Source organism: Castor canadensis, chromosome 2, assembly GCF_047511655.1.
Source record: "Castor canadensis chromosome 2, mCasCan1.hap1v2, whole genome shotgun sequence".
In the NCBI taxonomy this organism is placed as follows: Eukaryota; Metazoa; Chordata; class Mammalia; order Rodentia; family Castoridae; genus Castor; species Castor canadensis.
Genome location: NC_133387.1, coordinates 159,290,292 through 159,301,342, shown reverse-complemented (window position 1 = coordinate 159,301,342; position 11,051 = coordinate 159,290,292). Strand labels below are relative to the sequence as shown.

The 11,051-nt window shown below is 40.5% G+C and overlaps 1 protein-coding gene across 7 annotated transcripts in view; it reads left to right on the top strand.

Moving 5' to 3' along the window:
• The first annotated feature begins 359 nt into the window (after nucleotides 1-359).
• The window catches only part of Dennd4a (DENN domain containing 4A), a 133,950-nt gene continuing 123,258 nt past the window's right edge, over nucleotides 360-11,051 (top strand). For 4 of the 7 annotated variants that reach the window (XM_074066243.1, XM_074066238.1, XM_074066242.1 and 1 more), the window contains exon 1: nucleotides 361-530. The gene's annotated coding sequence lies outside the window, so the exon portion shown is untranslated. Of the gene's footprint in view, nucleotides 531-7,999; nucleotides 8,093-11,051 lie in introns of all 7 variants that reach the window. The other 3 variants (XM_074066244.1, XM_074066240.1, XM_074066245.1) reach the window with 3 other exon arrangements.

Here is an 11,051-nt window from a genome sequence, read left to right as displayed (position 1 = left end):
CAGGGTGGGGAAAGAGGAAGGCACTGTACGCCTCGCCCACGCTCGCCCGGAGCTCGGGATCTCCCAACCTGAAGGGGAACCACTGCGCGTTTCCCCAACTACACCGCGCGTCACTAGCCACCGCGGCGCAGCCCCGCCCATCTGGTGGGCGGTGCTAGGACCCTGCGACTCCCAACCCGGCCATCTCCCGCCCCCTCTAGCCAGCCTCGGCCTGTGATTGGTGCTTGTGAGCCCAGTCCCGCCCTCACTCTTTCCGTCACTGCCAAGATGGCGCCGGTCGCGGTGGCGGCGGCAGCCGGAGCTAGAGAAGGAGGCGGAGGCAGCAGCGTCGGCGCGGGGAGGGGGAGTCCCGTCTGACTGAGACGGCAGGCCTGGGCGGGAGGGGGTGCCACGCAGGGCGGAGCGCTGGACAGGGGATGAGCTAAGCGGGTTCGGAGCGCCGCAGCATTCAGCCCCTCGTGCCTCGGCGCCGCGCGTGAGGGATCCGGCGCCGCTCTCCAAGCTCGAGCCGCGCGGAGGCTGGCGGGGAGGTGAGTGCGTGGGGTGGCGTCGCGGTCAGCGACGACATGTGGAGCTGTCACGGCCCCAAGAGGTGACAGCCGGGGTCGCGGGAGCGGGGCGGTGGGGCTCGGGATCGGCGCGGATGGCCACGATCTCCTCCCGGGGTCTCCTTGGGGCCGGGCCGCCCTCCGCGGACTCGGGCCACCCCGGGTGACGCGGCGGGGCTGAGAGTCGCTCCCGCGCCTCGGTGTCGGACGCGTGGGGGGCTCGGTGTTTTCATTGCAGCTTTTCTTTTCTGGGCGGGCCCGGGGCTGTTGTTGTTTGGGTGGTGGGGGCGGGGGCGGGCAGGGGGAGGTCCTGGAGCTGGGATTTTGACAAGCCCGTTACGTAAGTCGGAGGTGGCTTCCCGGAATCCCACCTGCTCAGGGACCAGCCGGGCCGGGGCCAGCTTTTCCTTTCGGGGGTCGCCCAGCCGCCCCTGCCTCTGTCCGAGCGCGGGTTCCGAGTGAGCCCGGCCACCGTCCAAGTTGGCCGCGTTTTCTCCCCCACCCCAGCCTGTTTTTTTGTGTGTGTGTGTGTGGGGGGGCAATTCCTAGTTACCACCATTCCTTTTGAAGTTTATCGCTTTGTGGGGGAGGGGGAGGAGAAAAAAAAGGTTTGTGCCCTCAAACTGGGTCACAGCGACAGCTTTTCATTACCGGGCTTTTAAATGACGGACGTGCTGGAAGATTTTTGTTGTTCCAGTGTGCTTTTAATTCAGACGTATGGTTACGCCTGGGAGTCATAGAGAGAGGTTTTTGTCTTATAGGACAGTTATTTCTTGTTTGGAACAGCAGGACAGGCATCAGTCAACAGGCATGTATTTATTTGAGGAGAAAACGCGTGTCTGCTGGCCAGAGACTCGTGAGGACAGAAATTGTATTGGCTGTGTGAATATGGTATTCTTTAAAATGTATTATACATTAATGAAAAGAATAGCCCAAGTGTGAGAGAAGCAATCTTAGGAGATCACAAGCTTTTATTTGGTGTGTATGTAGTCTCATTTTCTTTTCTGCTTTCCCTCTTCTGCCTCTTCTTTCCTGGGAGAAGGAGGTGGAGACACCTGTAAACACAGTAGCCCAGGTTACGCTAATCTATTGTAGCACATTTGAGATTGCTATAAAAAGTAGTCTCTGGGGGACTTATAATTGAGTAATAAGGACTGTTGGGCAAGTTATTTAGTTTGTTTAGAGTAGTTCTGGGATTCAGCTTCTGAAAATTTGATTGTACAGAATTTCTGAGCTATTCGAACCCTGATTGAATTAAAAGGTTGTATTTAGCTTCTTTTATGGGAGCTTTGTTTTTTTGGGGGGAGAAGTCAACATTTTGAGCAACTTTCACTTCACTTTTACAATTTCCCTCTGAGCCACAGCTGTCATTAGGAGTCCAGAATAACATATAGTATCATTATGTTACATAATTTTCTTTTTCCTGAATGATTAAACACAGACCTATTTCACTGGAATTTTATAAAACGCGCTTGTTATGGAAGTTAATTGATCTTGACACCAGCCTAATATTGGGAATAAATTTGGAGGCTAGAGACATGGCTCAAGTGGTAGAGTGCTTGCCAAGCACAAGACCCTGAGTTCAAACGTCAGTACTGCCAAAAACATTTTTTGACTTATGTACACAAGTTTACATTTTCAAAGTTCGGTGAAGCAGTGTAAGTTTTCTGCTTGTGCAGGAGAGCCTGCTGATTTGTTTTGAACTTTTCCACATGAATCACCACTGGTTTAAATAGTTATTGATTCTTAAATTCCTGGAACTGTTGTCCTTTTTCTGGCACCTTGAATAATATTTAGTGTAATTGGGAGGCTAATTAGAAGAAGGGACAGAGTACATTGTATTAATTGGTTAAAAAAATAGTATGGCAGAGTAATAGAAGAAAACTTAGTTTCAGAGACTTTTTCTCTTTCCTACCAGGATTTTTCTCTTTCCTACCAGAGGAAAAGACAGTGACTAAGGAAAAGTTGATTCTGTCTTCTTCCTTTCTTATTTGTCTGCTTTTCGAATGCTCTAAATTGATTGCATATTGTTTAGTTGAATTGGTGAGGTGGGGGCAGGAGCGGTAGTGTTGGTATCATAGTTACCATTTTGAATTCTAAAAGAGCAATGTAGAACTTTACATTTTAAAAGCTGTTAATTTGCATAGTATGTTACTATAATAATGAAAAATGGGGATCTTGCTGTGTAGCCCAGGCTGGCCTCAAAACTTGATGCTCCTGACTTAACCTCCCAAGTTCTGGGATTACAGGCATGTGCCACAAGGTTCAATTATTAGTCTTACAATCTTAAAAATGGTATTAAAATATTTTTAAGGATTATAGGAGAAGTTACTGAAAATCCAAATAACCATCACTCCACAGATAAATTATCTACAATTCATAGTTAGCAAAACCAACTCAAAATCTGGTGCATGTTTGCACCACACAATAACAAGCAGCTGGTAATTTGGGTGAAGGCATTTTTCGGGTGTAGATGTTCGGCATCAGTACACATTGCTGCTCTCCATTCTCTTTTCTAGTTGCTTCCTACACCAAACTGTTCTGTACTGACAGTGCCACCTATTGATGACCTTCTCTCCTCAGTCTTTCCCTCATTACTTCAGTCATTATGCCAATATTTTGCTATTTACTGGGATACGAAGGTGAATGAAACATGATTTCTGCCTTAGAACTCTACCTGACATTGCTTTTTGTTTTTCCCCTTTTTTTGGGCCATCAGCATATAAAGTGTGCTTTGCTTTTCCAGTTTCATTGTTAATACTCAGATGCTATCTTTTTCCTGGTGCTTTATCCTCTTGCATCTTTCTTAGTGGGAAAAATATGTAGTGAGTTTCAGGCAACTGATTTGCAAATAAGCTTTTGGAATATGAGTTGATCATAGGTTAGGAAATTCAGAAGGATTGCATATATGTTTATATGTGGCTGTTAGCCGTTTTTTTTTTTAATGTGTGACACTATCTTGGTTCCTTCATTTTTTCATGTTAACAAACAAGTATAAAGTAAGAGAAAAGGTATCAAGAAAAAAGAAAGATATCATGGTATTTTTTGTGAGTGTTGTACTTTATTTTCATTAAAAATAGTGAGTCATCAAAATGAGTAAGCATAGTAAGAGATACCGTTTCTGCTATACTTTGCTAAAACGTCTCTCGCTCTCTTTTTTTTTTTTTTTAATACTGGGGCTTGAACTCAGGGTCTTCACTTTGAGCCACTCCACCACCAGCCCTTTTTTTTTTTTTTTTTTTTTTTTTGTGAAGGGTTTTTTTTGAGATAGGGCTTCAGAACTATTTCCCCAGGGCTGGCTTCGAACTGCAATCCTCTTGATCTCTTCCTCCTGAGTAGCTAGGATTACAGGTGTGAGCCACCAGCACCCAGCAAAATTTCTCTTTTGATATGTGTAAAAACTCATTTTCCATATATGTTAAAGTGTATATATGTTCATATACCCACACACTTTAGCTGTTTTTGTTCTCAAGTAAAAGATTAGCTTAAATTTCTTTTTGTAACATTTTTTATTTTTATTGTTTTTGGAGACAGGGTCTAGCTATATAGACCATGATGGCCTTGAACTTGCCATTCTCTTGCCTTCTCCCCCTGAGTGCTAGAATTATAGATAAATGCCACCATACATGGCTGTAAGAATTATTTTGTAGATGAGACTTATTATTTTGTTATTTTGAGACAGGGTCTCACTATCTAGTCCAAACTGGCCTCTAACTATCAATCCAGAGAGTACTGGATTTACAGGCATGCACCACCATGCCAGGTTTGAGACATTTTTATTTTTCGAAAAGTTTTAAAATAAAGAAAATTACCAAAACGTATAGTGTACACCCACATATAAAATAACACTTTCGATTTTTTGCTTCAGACATGTATTTAATATGGGAGAACTATGTGTATCATACCAAATCTAAAAGAGCAGTGTAGACTATACTTTTCTGAAAGTTAGTCTGTTTATCCTTCCCAGTTTCATGCCTGTCCCTTCATCTCTTCCTCCTGCTTTATAACCCATATGTGAGCAATAGAAGACATTGCTCTGGATGCTTTAAATGATACTTTGGTGGTTTGAATCTTGACTTTGCTGTCAGTTTCATGACCTTCAGTAAGTTATTTAATTTTTATGTGCTTTTGTATCTTCATCTTTCAAATAGGGATAGCAGAAATGTCCATCTCATAAGGTTGTTGTAAAACTTTAGTTTGCTGTGTTTATATTAGGTGCTTGAAATGTGTCTGGAACTCTTTTTTTGTTTTTTGATGGTATTGGAGTTTGAACTCACAGCCTCATACTTGCTAGGACCCTCAGATAAGGTCTTTTTTCTTTTTGCATGGGGCCAGCCTCAGAGCACAATCTCTCTACCTAACACTTCCCACGTATCTGGGATGACGGGTGCAAGCCACCAGGTTTGAGATGGAATATTGCTATCTTTTTGCCAGGGCTGGCGGTGAACTACTGATCTCCACCTCCAGAGTAGCAGGGATTACAGGAATAAGTCACTGCACCTAGCTCATACTCTTAATGTTCTAGTAGATTTAAGCAGCTGATAATATGATAGTATCATGATATACCTATTTGGAAACTTCATTTTATCTCCCACCCCCATCCTTAGTGAGACCATAGGTCCAATTAATTAATTTTCATTACTGAATAGGATTCCACTGAACGAATATGCTACAATTTATCATTTCCTACGTGGATGATCATTTTAAATTGTTCTCATTTTTTGTTTATTATAAACATTGCCTCATTAGCATCCCTCTATCTCCTGAAGCAACATGCCGAAGTTTCTCCTGGCCATATACCTTGTTGCCAAATTGCTGGGTCCTAAGAAAGAAGTAATTTTTCCTTTATAAGATATTTATAGGATATTGGCAAACAATTCCTGTTTCTCCATATCCTTGCCAAGTGTTGTCACACTGTGATTTTTGCCAGTCTGATTTGTGTAAAATGACATTTCATTTTTGTCCTATTTTTATTTCTCTTCATCTTTTAAGTATTAACATTTTTTATTATTTTTCAGTTATTTACTTGTACCTATCCTTTACATATTTTCTGTACAGCCCTCTCTTATTTATTGGTAAAAGAGTTTTTGCTTGTTTTTAAGTACCTCTCAGACAGCTTCAAATGTTAGGGAAGTTTGTTTTTATTTGCTTTTTGAGGTTTCCAAATCTCTTGGAACAATTGCCAATGTGGACCCAATTGCAGATATTGCAATTTTGAATGTTAGTATATTGTTGATACATAATCTTTCCAGTGTACTTCCTCAAAATATGTATAGTTACATTCTTCTAAGACTATGAAGAAATGTTTAAGCAATACATTACAAATATATTTTACCTAAGACTATTTAAACTTTACTGACTTCAAAATTTGGGTAGTTTTTAAAATTTTTTCCTTTGGTGGTGCTGGGGTTTGAACTCAGGGCCTCATACTTGCTAGGTATGCACTCTACTGCTTGAGCCACTCCACCAGCCCTTTTTTATGTTGAGTATTTTTGATACAGGGTGTCACAAACCATTTGTTCCCACTGGCTTCCAATGGTGATCCTCCTTATCTCTGCTTCCTAAGTAGCTAGGATTACAGGTATGTGCTACCAGTGCCTGACTTGGATTTTTTATTAATATGATTCATACTCCAGTTTTGCTTTAGTCCAAAATTTCAGTGGCTTCCTGCTTAGAGGAGCGTTTTCTGCTCCTAACTTGCTTATTAACTAAGGAATCAAAATGTACACATATGAAACAACTTACAGGCACTTAAACCTACAAAATTATAAACTATTTATCAGAATTGAAATTATTTGACACAGTAGTAACTGTATTTGTATTTGTGCTTAACTTACTGTATGTGACTTAAAGGACTAAAAATGAGTTGGGCTGTGGCAATAATTTCCTCATATTTTTTATTTAATTTAAATAACCTTTTTCTTATTAGAATAATTTCAGACAGAAAAGTTACAGAGGATTACTGTGTGCCCCAGCCCAGTTTCCCCTATTGTTAGTAGCTGACTTCTGTTATATTTATCACAGATATGGGACCAACATAGATACCTTATCATACATTAGCTAAATCCAGACTTTATTTGGGATTTTTGTTAGTTTTTAATCTAATGTTCTTTTTTGTTTCTGGGATTCCCTCTAGAATACCCTAGTACATTTAGTCATCACTTCTCTTTAGGCTCCTTGACTATGCCAACATGTCAGACTTTCTTGTTTTTGAGGACTTTGACAATTTTGAGGGGTTCTATCTTAGTCACTTTCCATAACAAAATAATCAGCTTAAAAAGAGAAAAGGTTTATTTTGTCTCATGGTTTCAGAGATTTCAGTCCGTGATTGGTTGGTTCCAATCCCATGGAAGGGAGCATGTAGTAAAGCAAAGCTGCTCACCTCATGACAACTGAGAAGTGAAAGGAAAAGGAAGAGGAGGGGATGGGTCCCAGTAAACCCTTTAAGAGCACTCCCCCAAAAATTAAACTTCCTTCCACAACGGTTTACCACCACCTTCCAATATCAGAGGAGCCTATGTGGGACATTCAGGATCCAAACTATAGCATGTGCTAGTCAGGTATTTCATGGAGTGACCCTTAGTTTTGATAACTGATGTTTTTCTCATGGTTAGACAGGGGTCATGGATTTGGGGGAAGATAAACCCAGATGTAAAGTGCTATTATTGTTACATCAAGGGTAAATGTTGTTAATATGACTTGTCATCTGTATTGTTAACCTGGCTGAGATAATACAGGTTTCTTTAAAGTTTTTCCATAGTCTACTTTTCGGAAACAAGTCACTAAAGTGTAGACCACACTCAGTGGGTAGAGAGAGGCTCTACCTTGTTTGTTGTAGGGGAGATACTTGTAAAATTATTTGGAATTCTTCTGTTGAGAGATTTTTGTCCTTTCCCCAATTTTCAGAGGCTTTTTTTGGGTTTGTTTTGCTTTGGTAGAACTGGGGTTTGAACTCAGGGCCTTGTGCATGCTAGGCAGACACTCTATCTCCAGAGCCAAGCCTCCAGTCCCCTTTCTTCCAATTTTTAATTTATTCAATCATTTCTTTTTATCGATATGGACTCATAGATATTATTTTATACTTTGAGTTATAATCCTCTGGTAATATTGCTTTATCTTGTTCAGATTATTCCATCTCCTTCAGGTGGGCTGCTTTGACCAATAGGATTTATCCCATTGTTTTGCTTTCTGAACACTCTCTTACTTCCTGGAACTATAAGATGCTCCAGCCTCATCTTATATATTCCCTGCCCTGGCCCTAGAATCAGCCATTTCTGTAAGAATCCCTGTTTTTTTGGTTTTTTTTAATTGGAGAATAAGATCTAGGCACTAGCTGTGCTCATTGCTGCTGGGCCAGCATTATATCTAGGCCCTTCCAGTATAGACAAAATACACACATGTATATTAGTACAGATATACAAGCATAACTATTGTTGTTTTCCTCCGATAAGGGTTTTGGCTGTGCTGTCTAGGTGACTCGTCTCAAACTCTTGGGCTCAAGTGATCCTCCTGCCTCAGCCTCCCCCGGGTAGCTGGGACTACAGGTATGTATCACAACATCTGGCTATATACCTATGCTGTGTCTGTCCATCTGTATCTGTATTAAGGTGAATATGAGATCATGCTAATATCTGACTGTAGCTCAGTATCACGTAGTTTATTCCAGCTTTACCCCTTGCTTGTCCATACCTTTCTCTCCAAAAATGAGAAACCTGGCTCTTACTATCTGACGTCTATTATTTGTTCAGTCCCATGATACATGTATAGCAATTTCAGAATTATTGAGAAACAACCTTACTAACTAGAGCAGTGTTCATTTTGTATAGCTCCTTTGGTCTTTAGAGTTTCCAGTAACTGTTCCCTCCAGTTACTTTGGTTAGAATCTTTGCCCTTCATTTTCCATATTTTATTTTATTTTATCTTTTTTGTGGTACTGGGGTTTGAATTTGGAGTCTTGCATTGCTAGGCAAGTGCTCTACCACTTGAGCCACACCTCCAGCCCCCATCCTCCATATTTTATTTTATTTTTATAAATTGGCCTAAATTCATGGTAATTATATGTACAACTCATTAAAAAATTCTTTGCTTAACTACTGATCCTTAACTCTGTATGTTTGTGGCAAAAAACTTCCCTTTCATGAAAGTGGTATTTCCTGAGTATCAGTCAGAATAGTGCTTCTTCATTTGGTTGTTAGTTGACCTCTTTATATATGGACTCAATTGCTGCTGCAAATATTTTTTAGTAGTACATGTTGAGAAATGCTGTTTAGTGGGCATTAAAATCTTTGCTATGTAATAATACTTAAAATGTACCTGAATTCATATAAAAACATTATACATTAGCTCACGTAACTACTTTAAGTATTCTGTGAATTAAGTGCATCATCGTTTTGTCCATTTTATTTTATTTGTTTATTTTTGGTGTACTGGGGTTTGAACTCAGGCTTCATGCTGGCTAGGTAGGCGCTTTACCACTTGAGCCAATCCACCAGCATATTTTTTCCATTTTAAAGATGAGGAAATTAAGACACTGAGAAGACACTGAGAGGTTAAACTACTTGTCCATGGACCCAGAGCTAGTAAGTGACAGAGCTACAGTGGTTTTTGTTTTGTTTTGTTTTTTTCTTGTGCTGACAATTGGACAGAGCTGCAGTTTGAGTGCAACCAGTCTGATTTGTGGAGCCTATGCTCTTCATCACTTTAACATACCTCCAAAGAAACAAGAAAAGCCCAAGAATAGTAAGAGTTATGAAGAAAGTAAATCAGGGTAGTCCCAGAGAATGACTGAAGGAGGGTTCTCAGAGTACTTTTTAGGGAAACTCTCTTGGGAGATGACAGACAAGAGGGAAGAGCTGAATAAGAGATTCTTGTGGGGGAACATTAAGTAAAAAGCCTTTCACTGTAAATGAGCTTGGGATGTTTGAGAGCAGAGAGTACCCATTGGCCAGGTGTGGTGGGACATGTCTAGCATTTGGGAGGCAGGGCAGCCCTGGCTACATAGCAAATTCTAGGCCAGTCTGGTTTGCATAGTAAGATGCCATCTCAAAAAACAAAAACAAACAAGAAAAAAGTGCCCATTGTGACTCAGTGTAGTAAGCAAGGGTGAAAATACTTCATGATGCTCATAGCTTGTACTGTACATGAGGCTTTATGCAATACATTTAGTGTTCATAATCACCCATTATCTTAATTTTATACGAGACAACTGATAGTCTGCATTTCTTCTATTTATTTATTTACTACTTCTACTTTTTCTTCTATTTAGTCTTTATCCTACTGTAGTCTAATTTCTGCTTCTTCATATCACTAAACTTGCTCCTGCTTGTTAAAGTAACCAGTGACAAATAGTACTGTTGGTCATCTCTTAGGAAAGTCTGCCCCTTGACTTCTACCACGCTATCCTTTCTGTGCATTCTGAAGTTTCTCAGTGCATGGATCTTTCCTTTGAGAGTTTGTCTTCCTCTGCTTGTCCCTTGAGAACAGGTGTTTCTAGTGTTGGCTACTTGCTGTTCTCAGCCTTCATGTCTTCTCAGGCTGTAAGTGTCCTTGTAATTTCACTTCACCATGTGTCTACCAGTTACTCCCCCGCTGTTTCTCCAGCATTTGTATGTTTCCAAAGAAAAGTTTCTCCGAATATACATGCTATTTCTGGATTGTTGACTATTGTTTTTGTGGTCCTTCTGCCTGCAGTGCCTTCATTTCTTTCTTCCCCTCTGTTTCATTTACCTAACTCTTTTACATGTTTTTTTAAATTTGTTTGTTTGTTTTTTCTAGTACTAGGGTTTGAACTCAGGACTTGTGGTTGCTAGGGAGGTGTTCTACCAATTGAGCCATGTCCCTAGCCCTCCTTTATATGTTTTAAGACTCAATTAAAGTCTTAACATTCTCTAAAAAGCCTTCTCATATCTCTAACTCTTCTCAGATTGGTACTCTTGTCTGGAATGATCCATCAGTTACTGTGTTATATTTTAAGTAGTGAGAATAGTGCCTGGTCCAGAGAAGGCACTCAGCAAGAACTTGTTGAGTTAGTTATTGCACTACTGGAGACACAGTATAAAATAATTGGCTGTGGATCCAGACTGCGTGGGATTGAAGCCTGGTTTTGTTAACTGGCTGTCTGTGTTCTCTGTGTTCATCAGTTTCTTCTCCTGTAAAATAGGGATGATGATGTCTTTATAAAGTTGTTGTGAAACTTAACTTTGTTAACTGCAAATAATGTATTTAGAGCAATGTCTGGCACTTAGGAAACAATCCATTAGAGGTATTGTCCTTAGAATATTTTAATTTATGTTTGTTTCCCCCACTAGGCTTTGAATTAGTAAATGAATGAACAAATTCTGTGTCATAAAATGAAAGACAGCTGGTAGAGTGGCTTAAGCAGTATGAGCACCTGCCTAGCAAGCATGAGGCCCTGCTGAGTTCAAACCGCAGGGCCACCGAAAAAAAAAAAAAAGACATTTCTAGGTTTTGAGAATGTCATGTCAAGTTGGCCATTAGTCTTTC